The following is a 22,387-nucleotide window of genomic DNA, read 5'->3' on the forward strand; positions in this document are numbered from 1 at the left end:
TTCCGTTCTAGTATCTAGTATATTAACATTTTCTCAGTTTATTAATTTGAGGGGCTGAGGTCAATGAATAGGCATTGTGGTATGCTACCAGAGGCCTTTGTTCAATGTTCTTTGAGTGTGGTTAAGCAATTATAATTCTACGCATAGTTTAGGAAACCTATTATGAATGAAATGAGGCTCTTGGTTATATCATCTTCTTTGTAGATTTAGTTTGGCTCAGTTTGCCTTACTTCTTTTAAGCTAACCATTTAAAAAAAAAATTGATCTGTATTTTGAAAAGTGATTTTATGTATTTGTAAATGTGGCCCTCCAGTTTTCTGGCAATTTTTTTTTCCCATTATGCCTGTAATATTGCTTTGAGCAGTTTAGCAATTGAACTTGATAGTTAGTACTCTGAGACATGTTGCTTTATTAAAATAATGCTTCTAACCATGAATGAAGCATTTCAATTACTTAAGTATTCTTGACCCTTTCTCTAGATATTCTTTTAGTGAATACTAGACTGCTATTTTGACATTGTTGGTCATCCTGTGAATCCAGGTTTGTCCACTAGATTTATTGGACATTTCCCAGAGAACACTATTCCAGTGTCTTAAGCCATGCTTAGTAAATGAAATGATATAGTAGCTCTATAAACACCCATTTCTTATGTTTTTATTTCTTTTCTAAAATCTCAGCTATTAATTGGCACCAGAGTTGAAAATACTCCATGTGATCCAGGAAACCTTGGGCTTAATAGGTTTTTTTCTTGGCACCATTTTCTCCATGTGATCCTGTAGAAACAGTGATTAGATTGCTTTAATAAGGCTAGGCATCTTCCATGCTCACTGTATTATATTATCTATTGCTGTATAATAAAGTATTCCAAATTTAGCAGTGTAAAGCATTTATTATTTCACATAGAGTCTGAGAGACAAGAATTTGGGAGTATGTTAGATGAGTGATTCTAGCTCCTTGTTTCTCATGAGGTTGTAGTTAGGTTGTCAACAGGATCTGCAGCCACCTGAAGGTTTCATAGGGCTGGACAATATGCTTCCAAGAAAGCTCACTCACATGGCTGTTAGCAAGAGACCTCAGTTCATCACTGGTTGGCAGAAGGTCTCAGTCCTTGCCATCTGGGCCTGATGATAGGGCTGCCTTAATTGTTCCTGTGATGTGGTAGCTGGCTTCTTCCACAGGGAGTCATCTAAGAGAGACAGGGAGAAAGAGCAAGCATAAAAGAGCAAGCATAAAGCTCTAGTCACCTTTTATGACTAATTATCCAAAGTTGTAAACCATTACTTCTGCTTTTTTCTATTTGTTAGAAGTCCATACTTAAGGGAAAGAGAAGTAGGCTCTACCTCTTAAGGAGAGGAATATTAAAGGATTTTGGGACATTTAAAAACTTCCACATTTATTTATACTTCCCTGCCAAAATATATGCATTTGACACTTTTCTTCAAGGCTATGGATTGAATATTCAGTTGAAGCAGTAATTGTCATATAATGAATACAGATCATAATCACTTGTAGACCTCTTAAAATTTTAAAACTTATTTTAATTAAAAAAAATTTAATAAAGAAATTGAAGGCTTAAAGAAAAGTCTTGCAGAAACTACAGGGTTCCCATATGCCCCTGTCCACATACACAGTTTTTCCTATTATTAACACTTTGTATTAGTATGGTAATTTTGTTATAATTGATGAAAAAATATTATTATAATTATACTATTAACTATAGTTCATAGTTTACTTTAGGTTTCTCTCTTTGTATTGTACAGTTTTGAAAATATTCTGTTAACATATATACAACCTAAAATTTCCCATTTTAATCATGTTGAAATACACTGGTCAGTGGTGTTAATTATATTCAAAATATTGTGTACATCCATTATCAAAACTTTTTCATTATCCCAAATGGAAACTCTCTGCCAATTAAGTATTAATGCCCCATTCCCCATTCTTTACCCCACCCCGGCTCCTTTTAACCTATATTCCAGTTTCTGAGCCTATGAATTTGCATATTCTAATTTCATATGAGTGAGATCATATAATCTTTGTCCTTTTGTGTCTATTTTTTTTTTCCCCACTCAACACGATGTTTTCAAGCCTCATCTGTGTTGTAGCATATATCAAAGCTTCATTCCTTTTTATGGCTGAATAATATTTCATTGAACATATATACCCATTTTGATTGCCCATATCTCTTGATGAACAGTTGGGTTGCTTCAGCCTCTTGGCAATGGTGAATAATGCCACTATGAATATCAATGTGCAAATATCTTTTCAAGTACCTGCTTTTAGTTCTTTTGGGTATATACCTAGAAGTAGGATTGCCATATCATATGGTAATTCTATACTTAATATTCTGAGGAATCATGAAACTATTTTCCACAGCGGCTACACCATTTACATTCCCACCAACAATGAACAAACGTTCCTTTTTCTCCGCAACCTTCCCAACAATTATTTTCTGATTTTTAATAGTAATAATTCTAGTGATGAGCAGTGGTGTCTCATTGTGATTTTGATTTCTATTTTCTTAATGGAAAATGATATTGAGCATCTTCTCATGTGCTAATTGGTCATTTGTATATCTTTTTTGAAAAAATGTCTATCAAGTCTTTTGCCCATTTTTAAAGTGGATTGTTTGTCTTTGTATTGTTGAATTGTAGGATTTCTTTATATATTCTGGATATTAAACCCTTATTAGTATGTGGTTTCCAAGTATTTTTTTCCCATTCTATAGGTTGTCTTTTCACTTTCTTACTAATGTGCTTTAACAAAAGTTTTTAATTCTGATGAAGCTTCATTCATCTATTTTTTCTTTTGTTGCTCATTCTGTTGGTGTAAAGTTGAAGAAGCCATTGCCTAGCACAAGGTCCTGAAGATGATTCCCTATATTTTCTTTCTTTTTTTTTTTTTTTTAAGCCTTAAGTTTTATTTGAAGAGATCATCTTCATTTTCTTCTGTAATAAACTTAACAGGTATCCACCCATTTGGTCAAAAATATTTATATTTAGCAGTTGAAATATTAAACGGTGACAGTCTTTACTTTCAATCCTTAATAATGTTGTAGTCATTAAATATGAAATTATTTAGCTTTCTCATGGAGAAAAAACGCCCAGGAATAAACCTTTATACTGTCCACCTGCTAGTCTTGCAACACAATTTTAATGCAAAAGTTTTCTCATAATTGGACAATTTCTATGATGTGGGCAGAGAAATATCAACAAGAGTGGTTGAAATTTTGCCAGTCTTGTAAGTCAAGAACTATTATCTTTGATCCATTGTTCAAACCACTGCAATATCTGATTTATATTATTCTCTGGCTCTTCTGGATTATTACTGGGCAGCTGATGCACTATTTCTTCTTTGTAAGATGCTATGGCTTCTTCATAAAGAACTTGAAAAATTTCACACTGAATATTATCTTTTAGTTTCTTCTCATTATAACCCCTTGTTTTAAGTCTTTTGTACAATACACTATTATCTCTTCTCAGCACAAAAATATATGAAACCAGCGTTCAGGGAAGAAATCACAACCATGGTAATCAACAATAACTCTACCTTCATTTGATTTTCTAATTCATCAACTACTCTATCTTCATCTAAAATGGGACGATCATACTCTTCATCATAACCATCATATAGTTGCCCTTCTTTAGCTAAATCACTCACATTAATGTATTTCAGTCCTGATCTTGATGCAAGTTCTTCGCCTAGTGTAGTTTTTCCAACCCCTGGTGTACTGGTGAGCTGGATGTTCGGCTGCAACATGGTCCTCACTGCGATGGCTTCAAGCCCCTATGTTTTCTTCTAGGAGTTTTCTATCTTATATTTAGGTCTTTGATCCATTTTGACTTAATTTCTAAATTTGGTGAGAGGTTGTGGTCCATATTCATTCTTTTCATGGTGATTTCCACTTGTCCCAGCATCATTTGTTGTAGAGACTATTTTTTACCTGTTGTATGGACTTGGCACCCCTGTCAGAAATCTACTGGCTATGGACTCTGAATTCTATTCCGTTGGTCTAAATGTCTATCCTTATGCCAGTACCATGGTATTTTTAATTACTGTTGTTTCGTGATAAGTTTTGAAATCAGGAAGTGTGAGTCTTTCAACTTTGTTATTTTTTGAACATTGTTTTGGCTATTTGGGGACCCTTTACAATTCTATACGAATTTGAGGATCATCTTTTCCATTTCAGCAGAAAAGGTCTCTGGAATTATGATAGGATTGCATTGAATTTGTAGATTGCTTTAGGCAGAATTGACATATTAACAATATTAAGTCTTCCAATCCGTTAACATGGAATATCCTTCTATTTTTTTTAGGTCTTCTTTAATTTCTTTCAGCCCAACTTTTTTCTTCCTTGGTTATACTTATTACTAGGTCTTTTATTCTTTTAGATGCTATTTTTTTTAAAGACTTATTATCTTTCCCCTTCCCTGCACTTCTCCCCGCCCAGTTGTCTGCTCTCTGTATCCATTTGCTGTGTGTTCTTCTATATCTGCTTGTATTCTTGTAAGGGCACCCGGAATCTGTGTCTCTTTTTTTGTTGTTGTTGCTTCATCTTGCTGCATCAGCTCTGCATGTGTGTGGCACCATTCCTGGGCAGGCTGCACTTTTTTTGCACTGGGCAACTCTCCTTATGGGGTGCACTCCTTACGCGTGGGGCTCCGCTACACTGGGGATACCCCTGTTTTACATGGCACTCCCTGCACACATCAGCAGTGCACGTGGGCCAGCTTCACCACGGGGGTCAAGAGGCCCTGGGTTTGAACCTTGGACCTCCCATGTGGTAGGCGGACACCTATCCGTTGGGCCAAATCTGCTTCCCACTATTTTTTTTTTTTAATTTATTGAAATATATCACTCATACATAAAAAGATGTAAACAATAAGTGTATAATAGTATGAACTTACAAAGCATACATATATAATATCAAATAAACATGTATAACATCTCACCCTACCAATACCTTGCATTGTTTTTAAACCTTGTTAACTGATAATTAAATAGCATTGTCAAAATATTACTACTAAACGAAGTATTTTTCCCCTAGCCAATCCTATTATTATCTTTATATCATTTATATATGAACATACATAAACAATTAAGTGTGTAGTAAAAGTTGTGAACTTACAAAGCAAACATGCATAACATCATACAGGGGTCCCAAAAATCAACCCTCTACTAACACCTTGCATTGTCATGAGACGTGTGTCACAAATTAAGAAAGAATATTGTCAAAATCTTACTACTAAATCATAGTCCTTATCTTACATTTGATATGTTTTTCCCCCAACCCACCCTATTATTATTATTTTTAAGATTTATTTTTTATTTATTTCTCTCCCCTTCCACACCTCCCCATTGTCTGCTTTCTGTGTCCATTCGCTGTGTGTTCTTCTGTGTCCGCTTGCGTTCTTAGCAGCAGCACCAGGAATCTGTGTCTCTTTTTGTTGCGTCATCTTACTGGTCAGCTCTACGTGTGTGCTGCACCACTGTTGGGCAGGCTACACTTTTTTCGCGTTGGGTGGCTCTCCTTATGGGGTGCACTCCTTGCGCATGGGGCTCCCCTACGTGGGGGATACCCCTGTGTGGCACGATGCTCCTTGTGTGCATTGGCACTGCACACGGGCCAGCTTATCACACAGGTCAGGAGATGCTGGGCTTGAACCTGGACCTCCCATGTGGTAGGTGGACACTATCCATTGAGCCAAATATTATTTTTTAAATATATTTTTTATGACAGAAGTTGTAAACTTACAAAACAATCATGCACATGTGCAAGATTCCCAAACAACACCCCTCTATCAACACACCACAATGTGGTGTGTCATTTGCTACAGATAAAATAATATCATCTGATTGTTACCATGTCCATAGTGTACATTTGGTTCACATTTTCCATACTGCCTCAGTATAACACAGTTCATCTTTCACATAGATGCAAGAATATTATATTATTACCACTAACTACAGTCCATAGGTCACTCCAACTGTATTTTTCCCATGCTTCTCCACATTCCCATCACCCTGCAGTAGTGATATACTTTTGTTAGCTAGCTAACAAAGGACACTCTTGCATCTGTACCATCAACCACAATTCTCATCCACCTCTTGGTTTACTGTGCTATCCACTTCCTAGATTATTCTCTAGCATTCTGTCAATTGGCATTTAGATAACTAGACTACCATTTTCAGTCATATCCCTATTTATAAACTAGCCTTACTCACTGTGTGTTTTCTATCCACTCTATACATTTCCATACCTTTACAGTAAAGCTAATTAATACTTCTACATACATTAAATATCAGTAGTCCCCTCAGTCCTTCACTTATCTCCTATAAGAATCCACCGTCTACCACCAGGTCTTGAAGATATTTTCCTACAATTTCTTCTTGAAATTTTATGATTATTGCTTTTATTTTTAGTTTTTTGATCCATTTTGAGTTGATTTTTGGATAAGGTGTGAGATTGGGGGTCCTCTTTCCTTTTTCATCTATGATGTCCAATTCTTTTAGTACCTTTTGATGAATGGATTGTTTTGCCCGAGCTGTGTGAGTTTGACAGGCTAGTAAAAAATCACTTGACCATACCTGTGAGGGTCTGTTTCTGAACCATAAATTTGGTTTCATTGGTCTATTGTGTCTGTCTTTAGGCTAGTACCATGCTGTTTTTTACCACAATAGGTAGGTATTATGATTTAAAGTCTGGAGATGAGGGTTCACTTTTCCTTTTTATGATGTTTCTGGCTATTCAGGACTACTTACCCTTCCAAATAAATTTAATGATCATGTTTTCAATTTTTTCTTTAATGCTGGTGGAATTTTTATTGGGATTGTATTAAATCTGTATATCAATTTGAGCAGAATTGACATCTTGATGATATTTAGTCTTCCAATCCATGAGCATGGAATGTTCTTCCAGTTATTTAGGTCTTTTTTGATTTAACATTGAGTTGCAGTTTTCTGAATACAAGTGCTTTACATCATTGGTTAACTTTATTCCTATTTGAGTTTTTATCTGTCATATTTTATTTTCACCATTCTTTTGACACTTTTAGTTACTTTTATTGATATAATCTTCATTTCCAGACTCTCCTCCAGGCCCCTCTCTCCTGTTTTTTCTTTTCAGGCTCTAGCACAACCTTTAGTATTTCCTGAAATTCTTGTCTCTTGCTTAGAAATTCTCTCAGTTTCTGTTTATCTGTGAATATTCAAATTTCACCCTCATTTTTGAAAGACAGTCTTGCTGGATATAAGATTCTTGGCTGGATGTTTTTCTCTTGTATCTTAAATATGTCAGACCACTGTCTTCTTGCCTCCATGGTTTCTGGTGACAAATCAGCACTTAATTTTATTGGATACCCCTTATATGTTATGCATTGCTTTTCTCTTGCTGCTCTCAGAATTCTCTTTTTGTCTTTGGCCTTTGACATTCTGATGAGTATGTGTCTTGGAATTGGTCTATTTGAATTTTTTTTCGGATGGGAGTACGTTGTGCTTCTTGGGCATGGATATCTATATCCTTTAATAGGGTTGGGAAATTTTCTACCATTATTTCTTCAAATGTTCCTTCTGCCCTTTTCCCTTCTCTTCTACTTCTGGGATACCCATGGCATGTATGTTTGTACACCTTTTGCTGTCATTTAGTCCCCTGAGACCCTGTTCAATTTTTTTCATTCTTTTCTACATCTGTTCTTTTGTACATTCACTTTCAGAGGCCATTTCTTCAAGCTCACCAATCCTTTCTTCTGCCTCCTCAAATCTGCTATTATATGATTCCAATGTTTTCAAAATTTCAATTGATTACAGCTTTCATTCCCATAAGATCTACTATTTTTCTATGTATGCTTTCAAATTATTCTTTGTGCTCATCCAATGTCTTCTTAATATCCTTAATCTCTTTAGCCATCTCATTGAATTTATTAGGCAGATTTGTTTGAACATCTATAATTAGTTGTCTCAACTCCTTTATGTCATCTGGAGGCTTATCATGTTACTTTAACTGGGCCATAGCTTCCTGTTTCTTGGTGTGGATTGTAATTTTTTGTTGGTGTCTTGGCATCTGGCTTGCTAGAGTATTTATTCTGGGTGCAGTTTTTCTCTTTAATTTAGGGCTTCCTATCTTTTCTCCCTTGCTGGCTGCACAGTAGGAGCCAGGCATGTAGTTTGTGCTGTAAGCTGTGGAGGCTCAAGCTGCCTTCATTGAGCCAGGGACCAATGAAGCTTATTCCAACTTTCCCCCTTGCCAGGGGCAGGGACAGAGTCACAGCTGTGTGGAATAATCCAAGTTGTGCAGGCCTAGACTGTAGTAGCCCAGAGAGACTGCTGAAGCTTCACATCCCTGTTTCCCCTGCCTGGGGCAGGGATGAAGCTTCAGATGTGGGCAGCAATCTATGCAGTGTGGGTCCAAGATGACCACAGTTTCCCTGGTAGACGTCTGATTTTCAGTCTATGCCAGCCAAAGTTACCTGCAGTTAATTGTATAGGCTGGTGCAGGGCTTCTCAGGTTCCTCCCTGCCAGAGGTGAGCCTGAAGCCTAGGCTAGGGCTGCAGGTTGATCTGTGTAAAAGAAACTGGTTCCTGCCGACACTGAGAGTTTCAGTCAGCCCGGCTTCCCCTCAGGTTGGGGGTGGAGTCAGAATGGCGGCTACTGGCCTCTTTCTGCCTTGGGCTGGTTCACAACCCAGCTGTTCCCAAGTTATTCCTTAGCCTTATGAGTCTACCAATCAGCAGCTGAAATCGGCAGCCAACAGTCTCGTCCTCCCCTGTTTCTGGGAAATGGAGCTTCCAGTTCCCTTCACAAAACAGCTCCTGGGGCGCCTCATGCCGCCAGAGTAGCATAGTCACCGGCCTCCATGGCTTGGCCAGTAATATCCCAGGGAGGCTGGCACAGGTCCCTGCAACATCCTCCCTGCTGGAGGTGGCCCTGGAGCCTAGGCTAGAGCTGCAATATGATCTGGTTGGGAAGAAGCTGGTCCCCACCAGCACTGGGATTTTCAGTCTGCTCCGATGCCCGTCATGCCTGGTGCAGAGTTAAGATGGCGCGTCCCGGCCTCTTTCTGACTTGGACAGGCTCAAACTTTAGCTGTTCTCAGGATTATACTTTAGCCCACTGAATTTACTCGTCAGTAGCTGAAGTTGGTGCCCAACTGTCTCTTCCTCCCCCATTGTGGGGAAGTGGAGCTTTCAATTCCAGCTGATCTCATAGAATGAGTTAGGAAGTAATCCTCTGGGTTTTAGGAGTTTTAAAATTTTTTTATTTTTTCAGAGTTTGAGAAGGATAGATGTTAAACCTTCTTTAAATGTTTGGAAGAATCCATCAGTGAAACCCTATGGTCCTGGACTTTTCTTTGTTAGGAGACTTTTGATTACTGATTCAATTTTTTACTTGTTATAAGTATGGAGTTTTTCTTCTTGCATTAGATTAGGTAATTTGTATGTTTCTAAGAATTTGTCCATTTCATTGAAGTTTTCTCATTTGTTGACATATAATTGCACTTAGTACCCCCTTATAATCCTTTTTATTCCTGTAAGGTTGGTAGTAATGTCCCATTTTTGTTTCTAATTTTAGTTATTTTTGTCTTAACTTGCTTTCTCAGTTTGTCTAAAGGTTTTTTGATGTTATTAATCTTTTCAAAAAACCAACTTTTGTTTAATTGATTCTCTATTGTTTTTCTCTTCTCTAGTTCATTCATCTTAGGTTTAATCTTTACTGTTTCCTTCCTTCTTACAACTTTAGATTTCACTTGCCTTCTAGTTTCTTTAGGTGTGATGTTAATGATTTGTGATCTTCATTTCAGTGTAGGCATATAGTGCTATAAATTTCCCTCTGAGTACAGTATTTGCTGCATCCCATAAGTTTTGGTATGTTGTATTTTTGTCTTCATTTATCTCAAAATAGTTCCTAATTTCCCTGATGTTTTAGTTTTCTAGACTGCTCAGGCAAATACTGTGTAATGGTTTGGCTTAAATAATGGAATTTATTAGCTTACAGTTTTGAGTATAACAGAAAGTTCAAATCAAGGAGTCAGCAATGTGATGCTTTCTTCCCAAAGATTGTGGCATTCTTTGGCTGACTTTTAGTGATCTCTGGTCCTTAGGTTTTCATATGACAAAGCACATGACAACATCTCTGGATTGCTTTGATTTCAGCTTCTGGCTCCTTCCTGTGTGGCTTTCTCTCTCTCCCTCTGAATTTCATTCTGCTTATAAAGGACTCCATAACAAGATTATTACTCATCCTGATTGAGGTGGGTCACACCTTCTTATCTGAAGTAACCTTATCAGAGGGTCCTGCTTACAATGGGTTCACAACCATAGGAACGGATTAAATTTAAGGACTTGTTTTTTTCTGGGGTGCACAGTTTCAAACCACTCCACCTGGTGATTTCTTCACCCATTGGATGCTTAATAGTGTGTTGTTTAATTTTCACATATTTGTAAATTTTCCTGGTTTCTGTTATTGATTTCTTGCTATTTCAAACTAGAAGATAGTTTGTTTGATTGCAATATTTTAAAATTTATTGAGATTTGAGTTGTGGCCTAATATAGTCTATCCTGGAAAATGTTTCATTTGCACTTGAGAAGAATGAGTTTCTGTTGTTGAGTGGAGTGTTCTATATATGTTGATTATATTTAATTGGTTTGTTATATTGTTTAAGTCCTCTATTTCCTTTTTGATCATCTGCTTAGATGTTCTATCAATTTTTGAGAGTGGTGTATTGAAGTCTCCAACTATTATTGTGTAACGATCTGTTTCTTCCTTCAGTTCTGTCAATTTTTGTTACATATATTTTGGGACTCTTTTGTGAGGTACTTATGTTTATACTTGCTATATCTTCTTACTGGCTTGATCTTCTTATTTATATGATATCCATCTTTGTCTCTTAAAATCTTTTTTGACTTCAAGTCTTTTTTTCTGAGAATAATACAGTCATTTTGGCTCTCTTGATTACTCTTTGCATGAAATAATTCTCCCCACCCTTTTACTTTCAGCCTATTTGTATCTTTGTTCCTAATGCTTTCTTATAGAGAGAATTTAGATGTATAATGCTTTTTCATCCAATCTGCTAGTCTCTGCCTTTTAATAGAGGTGTATACTTCATTGATATTTAAGGTAATAGCTGAGAAGAAAGAATTTATTTCTGCCATTTTAGCTATTTGTTTTTTGAATGTCTTGTATGATTTTTGTTCCTCAATTACTCTGTTACTCCCTTTTTTGTATTAAGTTCCTTTTTTTGTAAAGGACCATTTTTATTCCTTCCCTCCTTCCCCCTTTTTTTTCTCTATTTTCAAGTTATTTTTATAGTTGTTACCTTTGTAAATACAGTGAATATCTTAAACCAGTAACCTAGTTCGACTAGTACCAACATAGTTTCAGGTGTTTGTAAACTTTCTGCTCCTATATATCTCTATCCCACCTCCATTATATGGTTATTGTCTCAAATTACATCTTTTTTTTTTTTTTTAGTGTGCTAGTATTTTTTTAAATTGTCTTTTTCTTTAAAAAAGATAAATAGATCCCATGAAATGTTACATTAAAAAACATAAGATAAGAAAAAAAACAAAACAAAACAAAACAAAAAACATAAGAGGTTCCCATATACCCCACTTCCCATCACACCCCAGCTCCTCCCACATCAACATTCCCTTTCATCAGTAAGGCACATTCATTGCATTTGGTGAATGCACCCTGGAGCACTGCCACACTGCATGGACCATATTTTACATTGTAGTTCACACTCTCCTCTAGTCCATTCAGTGGGTTATGGCAGGATATACAATGTCCTGGCTTTGTTGCCCATTAAGAAAGATTTATGTTATTGTACACATTTGCCTAAGTCATATGAAGAGAAAAAGCAGTTACAAACCAAAAGTACAATAATATAGAATTTTATATTTACTTTTGTAGTTTACCTTTTACTAATGTTCTTTATTTCTTCTTATGGCTTCAAGTTATTCTCTAGCATCCTTTTATTTCAGCCTGAAGGACTCCCCTTAGCGTTTCTTGAGGGCAGATCTGGTAATGAACTCTTTAGGTTTTGTTTATTTGGAAATGTCTTAATATCCCTTCATTTTTGAAAGATGTTTTTGCCCAATATAAAATTCTTGTTTGATAGAGTTTTTTTCTCTAAGGATATTAAATATACCATTCCACTGAATTCTGGACTCCATGGTTTCTGATGAGGAATTTGCTGTTAATTTTATTGGTGATCCCTTGTATGAGGCAAGTCAGTTCTCTCTTGCTGCTTTCAAAATCCTCTGAGTTTTTGGAATTTGACAGTTTCACAATAATGTGTATTGGTGTAGATCTCTCAGAGTCTATCCTGCTTGGAGTTCTTTGAGTTTCCTGGATGTGTTTATTCATGTCTTTCATCAGATTTGGGAAGTTTTGGCCATTATTTCTTCAGATATTTTTTCTGCCCTTTTTTCTCTCTCTAGTCCTTCTGGTACTCCAATGATGTGGGTGGTGATTTGAAGCGTATATATCTCAGAAAAGTATGTTCTTAAAGTTAATTCATTCCTGTGGGTGTGGACCCATTTTAAGTAGGATCTTTTGGTGAGTAAAATCTTAACTTAGTTAAGATGTGACCGACTTCATTCAGGATGGGTCTTAATCCTCTTACTGGAATCCTTAATAAGGGAATGAAATTCTGACAAAGACAGAAAGCCTTGGAAGCAAGAAGCTGAAAGCACTGAGACCCAGAAGAGAAGGGAGAGACCAGCAGATGCCACCATGTGCCTTGCTCTGTGAGAGAGGAATACCTACAGGACCAACAACAGCTGGTCTTTAGGAAGATGGTATTGTCTTGGTGATGCCTTGATTTGGACATTTCCATGACCTCAAAACTGTAAGATTGCAAGCTAATAAATTCCCATTGTAGAAGCCAAAACATTTCATGATATCTGCTTTAAGCAGTGTAGCAAACCAGAACAATGCATTTGTTTGTATGTGTGATAGTATCTCACAGGTCCCTCATGCTCTGTTCATTTTTCTTCATTTTTTTTTGCTTTTTATTCCTCAAGCTGGATAGTTCTGTTGTATTATCTTCAAGTTTGCCAGTCCTTTCCTCTGCTTGTTTAAATCTGCTATTGACTCTGTCCAATGAGTTTTCATTTCAATTACTGTCTTTTGTAGCTACAAAAATTCCGTTTATTTCTTTTTATAATTTCCATTTCTTTATTTTCTTCAGACATGTTTTTCAAATTTCCTTTAGGTATTTGTATATGGATTCCTTTAGTTCAATGAATGTATTGATTTAATTTCCTTTAGGTATTTGTATATGGATTCCTTTAGCTCAATGAACATGTTGATTTAAGATTGTTTTAAAGTCTTTAACTAATATTTCCAATGTATATGCTTCTTCAGGAATGGTTTCAGGCAAATTCTTTTATTCCTGTGAATGGGCCATACTTTCTTCTTTCTTTGTATATGTTGTAATTTTTTGTTGAGAGTTAGACAATCTATTATATTGTAACTTTGGAAATCTGATTCTCCCACTCCTCTGGCATCACAAGGGTTTGTTGTTAGTTGTTGTGGAGTAAAGCTATCAATTTCTAATTTTTCCAAACTATTGTTGCTCCCAAATTGGGGTAATGAAAATTATCAAGAGGAGATAAATAAATAGGTACTGCCTCTTTAAGAATTCTTTGCTGTGTTTCCCTGGAGTGTGGGTATTGGAGTAATGGCTGCCCTCAGAACTGTTTCCCCAGTGATCTGAAGTAGCTGATCAGAAGCAGTGATCACCGTTCTGACCATACTCTACTGCATTTTGAAGGACTAGGTCCTTATAGCTGACCATGGCACTGGCAAGCTATTCCAGGAGCCCAGGATGCAGTCTCACTGCTGACTGCCACACTGCTGGGGTAGTGTGTGGATGACAGCTGCTGCTCAGAGTGTGAAATTCAACAATTTTTACCACAGTGTACTAGCCTGTTCTTCTAGCTGTTTCCTGGATGCTGCAGTGTTTCACTAGACTCCAGAGTTCCAAAGTTTTTGATTCGGACATTTCCTGCCAGTTCAATAGTTGTTTTGGTGAAAGGACCAATTTCTGGAGCTCCTTAGTAGGCCATCTTCCACAATCCTTTACCTTACTCATTGTGGAAAGATGGTTTTGCTAGTACAGAATTCTTGGTTGTCAAATTTTGCTTTCATATCTTTAACTGTGTCTTCCCACTACCTTCTTACCCCCATGATTTCTGATGAGAAATTGCCCTTAATCTTACTGAGACATCCTTGTACTGAACACATTGCTTCTTTCTTGCAGCTTTTAGAATTCTTTCTTTATCTTTGTCATTTGATAGTTTGATTCTAATGTGGCACAGCATTGATCTGTTTGGGTTTACCCTGTTTGGAATTCACTGAACATTTTGGATGTGTATATTCTTGTCTCTGTTAAATTTGGGAAGTTTTCAGGCATATTCCTTTTAATATTTTCTGCTTCTTTCTGTCTTTCTTCTTCTGGGATTCCCACAAAGCACATATTGTTACGCTTGATGGTTTCTCAGGTGTGCTGTTCACTTTTCTTCTTTCTTCTCCTTAACCTGGATGATTTCAATTATCTTTTCTTCAACTCCATTGAATCTTCTGCCAGGTTCAATCTGCTATTCAACCCCTCTGTAGACTTTTAAAAAAATTTTAATTTAATTTATTCTCCCCACTTCCTTGTTGCTTGCACTTGCTGTGTCTCTTCGTCTTCCTTGTTTCTTTAGGAGGTACTGGGAACCAAACCTAGGATCTCCAGTATGGGAGGGAGGTGCCTAATTGCTTGAGGTACCTCCATTCCCTGCTTTGCTGTGGCTCTCATGTTTTTCTTCTTGTGTCTCCTGTTGCATCAACTTGTGTCAGCTTGCTGCCCCTGCCCATCACGTCAGCTCGCTCTCTTGCTTGTCTTCTTTAGGAGGCCCTGGGAACCTCCATTCCCTGCTTTGTTGTGTTACTCATTATGTTTTTCTTCTTGTGTCCTTGTGCGTGGGGCTCCCCTACGCGGGGGACACCCCTGTGTGGCACGGCACTCCTTGCACGCATCAGCGCGCATGGGCCAGCTCCACACGGGTCAAGGAGGCCCGGGGCTTGAACCGCGGGCCTCCCATGTGGTAGACGGATGCCCTAACCACTGGGCCAAAGTCTGTTTCCCCTCTTGTGTCTCTTAATTGCGTCATCTTGTTGCTTCAGCTCACCATACCTGCCCGTCGTGCCAGCTTGCTGTCTTCTTTAGGAGGCGCTGAGAACTGGACCAGGGACCTTGCATGTGATAGGTGGGAGCCCAATCACTTGAGCCACATCTGCTTCCCTCTGTAGACTTTTTAATTCCTATTTCCATGGTCTTCAGTTCTATTTGCTTCCTTTTCATAATTTCCATCTCTCTCTTGGTATTCTCCTCTAGTTCATCTCTTGTTTTCCTGATTTCTTTTAGTTCTTTGTCCATGTTTTCCTTTAGCTCTTTGTTCATATTTATGACAATTTTAAAAATATGTTTTTGTGGAATGTTCCAGGTCTGTTCCTCCTCGATGATGTTTTTAAATGTTTTAATTTTCACCTGTGCCTGGGCCATTGCTTTTCTGATTTTTTTTGTATGTTTTGTAATCTTTGGTTGAAATCTGGATATTTTGATATTTTAATGTGTTATTGCTGAAATTTAGACTCTGAGTTGTCAGTTCTCTTAGCTTGTATCCAGTTAGTGTTATGACAGAGCTTTTTCTTGAATGCCAGGAAGTAACAACAACAACAAAAAGAGGGAAAACAAGAAAACCCCTTTCCCAGTCTTTGCAGATTGACCTGTGCCAGTGCTCTTCTTCAAAGCTGAACAATACAAAGAATTTAAAAAATGGCTGCATGCCAATGCGTAGGGTCTCTGTGATCCTTTCTGTGCATGTGTCTCATCTTGGGCATGCCTGCTTAGCCCTAGGAATTCTTCCTTTTACTTGGATATGAATGTCCTGTGTCTCTTGGAAACAGTTTCCTCATGGTCCTAGGCACTGCTCTGTATTTCAGACAGCCAGTGATTCCTTGCACAAGTTGCCATTTGTCTCTTCTCCCACAGTGTTCTGTAGGAGAGCACTGTGAGCCACCTTCTACATTCAGGGCAAGTTCTGGTACACTAAGTCTCTAGCCACCACCAGGCTGATTTGAGCCAGACATATATGCTCCCAGTATATGTACAAATGTTACCCTTCTGCCCCTGAAACTGGGACCTGTGACTTATACTGGGAATGTAGGCCCACTCTGTGCCAAGCCAGTGAGGGAAGGGAGGTGACAGTAGGTATCCTTATCCTGTTCCTGATCTTACAGGTAAAAATTCAGTATTTACCATTGAGTGTGATATTAGCTGTGGGTTTTGTGTATATGCTCTTTATCATAAAGAAATTTCCTTCTATTCTAGTTTTCTGAGTATTTTTGTCAAGAAGGGGTCCTGGTTTTTGTCATATGCCTTTTCTGTATCAGTTGTTTTTTCCCTTTATTCTGTTTATGTGGTATATTGCATTAATTTATTTCTTATATTGAACTAGCCCACATAATTGGAATAAATCCTGCTTCATCATGGTGTATACTTATTTCAATGTGCTGTTGGATTGTTTGCAGGTATTTTGTTGGGTATTTTGCATGCCTATTCATTTCCTTATCTTGTGGTATATATCTGGCTTTGCTATTATTAGGGTTTTGCTGATATCATAGAATGAGTTAGAAAGTGTTCCCTTCTCTTCAATTTCTTGAAGTAGGATTGGGTGTTGTTTTTGCTTGGAATGACTGAAATTATTTACCAGTGAAGCCATATGGTCCTAAACTTTTCTGATCTCATAGGAAGATCTGGGAGGTTGTTGTTTACTCATTCAGTCTCTTTAACTAGTTATTGGTTTGTTGAGGTCTTTCATTTCTTCTTGAGTTAATGTAGGTTGTTTGTGTATTTCTAGGAATTTGTCCACTTTTCCTACGTTATCTAATTGGTTGATATACCATTGTTCATAGTATTCTTTTATAATCCTTTTTATTTCTGTGTGCTAGGTAGTAATGCTATGCCTTTTATTTCTGATCATTATATGCATCTTCTTTGTCTAGCTATAGATTTGTCAATTTTATTTTTTTCAGAAAATCAACATTTGGTTTCATTGATTCTTTTTTTTCCTCTATTTCATTTATCTCTTCTCTAATCTTTGTATATATCTTATTTTCTGCTCCTTTTGGGTTTACTTTACTTTTCTTTTTTCTACTTCCTCTAGTTGTGAGGTTAAGTATTTGATTTGATTTCTTTCTTCTTTTTCAATGTATGCATTAGAGGTATAAATTTCCCTTCAGTGCTTTCTTTGCTTATCTCATAAGTTTTGGTATGTCATGTTTTTGTTTTTATCACCTCAGGATATTTCCTAAATTCCATTGTAATTTTTTCTTTGATTCATTGGTTTATTTATGATTGAATTTTCCAGTGTTTCCTCTGTTACTGTTTTCTTGCTTCATTCTTTTGTGGTCAGAGACAATACAGTTTATCGTTTCAATATTTTTAAAATTTATTGAGACTTGTTTGTGATATAATATATGGTCAATCCTAGAGAATGATGCATGTGCACTAGAGAAGAATGTGTATTCTGCTGCTTTTGAATGAAGTGTTTTATATATGTCTGTTGGGTCTAGTTAGTTTATAGTATCATTTAGGTCTTCCATTTCCTTAGTGATATTCTGTTGAGAATTTTTTTTTTTTTTTAATTGCAAGTGGGATATTGAAGTTTCTTACTATCAAGGTAGAACTGTCTGTTTTTCTGCTCTCATCTGTCAATATTTCCTTTATATAGTTTGGGTTTTCTGTTAGGTCTCTATGTATTTATATTGTGTCTTCTCATTGCATTGACCCCTTTAATCAGTATATTGTGTTCTTCTTTGTCCCTTGTAAAAATTTTTGTACTAAAGTCTCTTTTATTTGGTATTAGTATTATTACCCCAGCTTTTGGTTACTATCTATGTGGAATATTTTTTTCTCATCTTTTTACTTTCACCCTTCTTATATATTTAAATTTAAAATGAGTCTCTGGTAAAGAGCACATAGATTAGTTATGCTTTTTTATCCTTTCTGCCATTCTTTGCCTTTTAACTGTAGAGTTTAATCCACTTAACATTTATAATAACTATTCATAATGCAGGGCTTTCTTCTGCATTTCATATTTGATCTTTGTAAGTCTTCTACCCCTTTTTTTTGTATCAGTTCTTCCATTAATGTCTACTGTCATATTTATTTGATTTTTTAGTAGTGTGCCATTTTGAGGCTCTTCTCATTTCCTGCAATCTGTTATTCAGCTGTTTTCTTTATGGTTACCGTGGGCCTTAAATTTAACGTCCTAAATATGACTCTGTCATTTGGTTTGATACTAACTTAACTTCAATAGGCTACACAAACGCTATTCCTATACCCTATTGTTCTTCTATCTTTTTGTTATGCTTATTGAAAATTATATCTTTATACATTGCATGTTCAAACCGTAGATTTATCTTGTCATACCTTTTTTTTTTTTTTGAGGTACCAGGGTTGGGTATTAATTCCAGGACCTCATGTGTGGGAAGCTGGCACTCAACCATTGAGACATATTGGCTTCCTCGAGTTGGTTTTTTCATTTGTTTTCTTGTTCATCTTTTAGGAGGCTCCAGGAACCAAACCCTGGACCTCCCATGTAGGAAGCAGATGCTCATCTGCTTGAGCCACATCTTCTTCCCTATCATTATGCTTTATGCATTTGTATTTTAGTTCCTGGAAGAATTAAAAAGTAGAGTTACCTCACATACAAGACAGTAGTATTGGCATTTCTAATTACCCCTTTGATTAGCCTTATTGCATATTACTATTTTTTTATGCTGCTTAGTTCCACTGTCTAGTGTGCTTTGTTTTCAGTCTGAAGAATTCCTTTTAGCATTACTTGTCAGCCAGGTGTAGTGGTTTAGAACTTGCTCAGTTTTTGTTTATCTGAGAATATCTTAATCTCTAGGCCATTTTTGAAAGACATTTTCACTGGATATAAAATTCTTGCTTGGCAGTTATTTTCATTCAGCACTTTAATATTTCATCACACTGCCTTCTTGCCTCCATGATTTCTGATGAGTATTGGCACTCAATTTTATTGGGGCTCCCTTGGACATAACATGTTGCTTTTCTCTTGTAACTTTCAGAACTCTCTCCTTGTCCTTGTCAGTAACAATTTGGTTACTATGTGTTTGGGACTTTGTTCTCTTCTAGTTTATCTTGTTTGGCATCCATTGGGATAATTGAATGTGTGCATTCATGTCTCTTGTTAAATTTGAGAGTTTTTTCTGCCATTGTTTCTTTGAATATTCCTTCTACCCCTTTTTTTCTTCTTCTGGCACTCCCATACTGTGTATATTGGTATGCCTGATGGTTCCCACAGGCCTCTTAGGCTCTGTTTACTTTTTTGCATTCTCTTTTCTTTCTGCTTCTTATCCCGAATAATTTTAATTGTGTTATTTTTGAGTTCACTGATGGTTTCTGTCAGCTCTAAATATGTTGTTGAAATCCTCTAGGAAAAAAAATTTTGTTTGGTTATTGTGGTCTTCATCTCCAGTATTTCTACTTTATTCCATTTAAAAATTTTTATTCTCTTGATTGAAATTCTCATATTGTTCACCATTGTTCTCCTGACCTACTTTTGTTCTTTTCCTGTTGTTTTAGTTTTTTAGGCTGCTGAAGTAAATACCATGAAATGGTCAAATTAAACAGTGGAAATTAATTTACTCATAGTTTGAGGTTGGGAAAAAGCCCAAATCAAGGCATCATCAAGGTAGTGCTTTCTTCCCAAAGATCAGTATTCTGGGGCTGGCTGCCATTTCAACTTCTTGCTTTCTGTCTCTCATATCTGAATTAATTCCCCTTATAAAGGGCTCCAGTAATAGGATTGAGACCCATTCTGATAGGGCTGGGCCACACACACCTTAACTGAAGTAACCTCATCAAAAGGTCCTACTTACAATGGTTTCATACCCACAGGAATTGATTAAAGTTAAGAACATGTTTTTCTTGGATACATACAGCTTCAAACCACAGCTGTTTTCCTTTATCTGAGCATACTGAAGATCAATGAAAAAAAAAATCTTGGTCTGTTGTGCCCAAAGTCTGTTCTTTGTTGATGGGTTCTCAAGTTTTATCTTCTTCCTTTTGATGGACAACATTTCTTATTTCTTTGTCTGTCTTAGAATCTTTTGGTTTATACTGTATATTTCAGTATTTTACTGTGTTATCTCTTGGGTTTAGTCCCAGCATGCTCTGTTCCTTAAGTTTGTATCCAGCTAGTTACATGACAGAGATTTCCTTGTGTGCAAGGAGCAAAGATAAACAAACCGATGTAGAAAATACCTTTCACAGTCTTTGCGATAGGCTCTGTGTTGGCTGAAGATCTCCCTCACAGTATAGTTCTCCTCTCAAGATGATCAGCCTGAGGTGAAAATGTGGTGTCTTCTCATTCATTTCTGAGCAAGTGTCATTTCCTAGGCCTGTGCTTGGGGCCTTAGGAATTCCCCTAACGGGTCAGAATGGCCCCTCTACTCCCTGTAATATTGACTTCCCCTCTGTATTAGTCAGCCAAAGGAGTGCTTATGCAAAACACCAGAAATTGGTTGGTTTTTATAAAGAGTATTTATCTGGAGTAGAAGCTTACAGTTACCAGACTGTAAAGCATAAGTTACTTCTCTCACCAAAGTTTTTTGCCACGTGTTGGAGCAAGATGGTTGCTGACATCTGCCAGGGTTCAGGCTTCCTGGGTTCCTTTCTTTGCAGGGCTTGCTTCTCTCCAGGTTCAGGGTTCCTCTCTTCCCAGGACTTGCTTCTCTCTGGGCTCAGGGTTCCTTTCTTCCTGTGGCTTGCTTCTCTTTGCTCACAACCAAGCTCCTCTGTGCTTCCTTCCTGGGGCTCCAGCTCAAGACTCCAGCATCAAAACTCCAACATCAAAGCTCCAGCCCTCTTCTTTTGCCATGCCATTGGGCCATGCTCTACTGTCATGGCCCAATCAAAGCCCTAATCATAATTTAATTAAGTAAATATGAAACCTTAGACAAACCAGTTTACAAACATAATCCAATCTCTATTTTAGAATGCATAACTATATCAAACTGCTATATCATCTTCTAGGTGCTTTGTTGTATGTCTTAAAGCTATTAATCCTTTGCCCCAGACTGCTTTTATTTAATTGTTTCTTACACTGCTTTAGCTGTCTACAAGCTGCTTCTGTATGTAAGGTGTGGGAGGGCTAGCCAGAGACAAGTGTCCTGGTTCAGTCTCTCATGCTACCCGCCAATAAATTGGAACTGACATACAGACACTCTAGTTTGTGCATAAGTGTTACTCTGCTTCCTCCAGAATGGGTACAGGAACCCACAGTGAAAGGATAGGCTGGCACTAACTACACTGTGCCAAGGAGGTGTGAAGGATGGGCCCCCAAGAGTGCCATGAGCTTCTTCTACCAGTTTTACATTGCATTTTCTTGATTTGATGCTTGTCTAGTTAGTGCAACCCTTTAATTGTTTTCTGGAGTTTTGAGGAAGCTAGCTCTACTAGTTTTTCTAGCTATTGAAAGATTTTTTGAGGTAACGGTAATCTGGAGTATTTTACACAGTTGTCTTGGTCCTTGAGTTTTAGATCTCTAAAAATGCATATGCCTGGTCATCCCAGACCTACTGCATCTGAATCTAGGAATACTGCATGGCTACCTGTACTTAGAAAAAAAAACACATGCAAAAAAATAAATCTGAGGTAATGTCTTGTAAAACCCTTCCCCATTTAAGCACCATTGGTAGATACCATGTTTTAGAGTGATATTGAGTAATGAAGATAATTAAATATATATGGAAAGTTTTTTCTTTTGTTTGTACCTTAAAGTATACTACTGAACTTTTTTGCAGTTGTGAATGTTTTCTCAAGTTATTAATTTTATAATTTAAGCAAATTAATGCTAAGCAATTATAATAACTGAATTGCCTGAGAAATATATTCAGTAGAACCTTAATTATTTTTCTTATAGAGGAATTTTAATGGAAGTTAACTCTTAGTGTTACTTTCATTAAATATTGTATTTGCTAGGATTCTCTAGGGAAGCAGAACTGACAAGATGTATATAGTACAAACATTATGAGATTTTTAGATAGGAATTGACTCATGTGACTGTGGGGATAAGTCTCAATCCATAGGGCAGGCCACCAAGCTGAGAATTCTGATGAAGATTTTCAGTGAATTTCCCCAGGCCAGGCTGTTTGGCTGAAGTAGAGATGGGAATTCTCCCTTCTGAACTGCTGAAATCATCACTTCTTCTTTCAAAGCCTTCAGTTGATTAGATGAGACTTCTGTCATTCTTAAAGACAGTCTCCCCAGTTGAATGATAGATGTTATCAGCCATAGATGCAATTAAC

At 37.0% G+C, this 22,387-nt stretch overlaps 1 protein-coding gene and 1 pseudogene across 3 annotated transcripts in view; one reads left to right on the plus strand and one right to left on the minus strand.

Moving 5' to 3' along the window:
• The window catches only part of YTHDC2 (YTH N6-methyladenosine RNA binding protein C2), a 143,181-nt gene that overhangs the window by 76,166 nt on the left and 44,628 nt on the right, over positions 1–22,387 (plus strand). The gene's annotated exons all lie outside the window — the stretch shown is intronic.
• LOC101418813 (adenylate kinase isoenzyme 6-like) lies at positions 3,226–3,839 on the minus strand (annotated as a pseudogene).

The sequence above is a fragment of the Dasypus novemcinctus genome, chromosome 2 (genome assembly GCF_030445035.2).
Source record: "Dasypus novemcinctus isolate mDasNov1 chromosome 2, mDasNov1.1.hap2, whole genome shotgun sequence".
Lineage (NCBI taxonomy): Eukaryota > Metazoa > Chordata > Mammalia > Cingulata > Dasypodidae > Dasypus > Dasypus novemcinctus.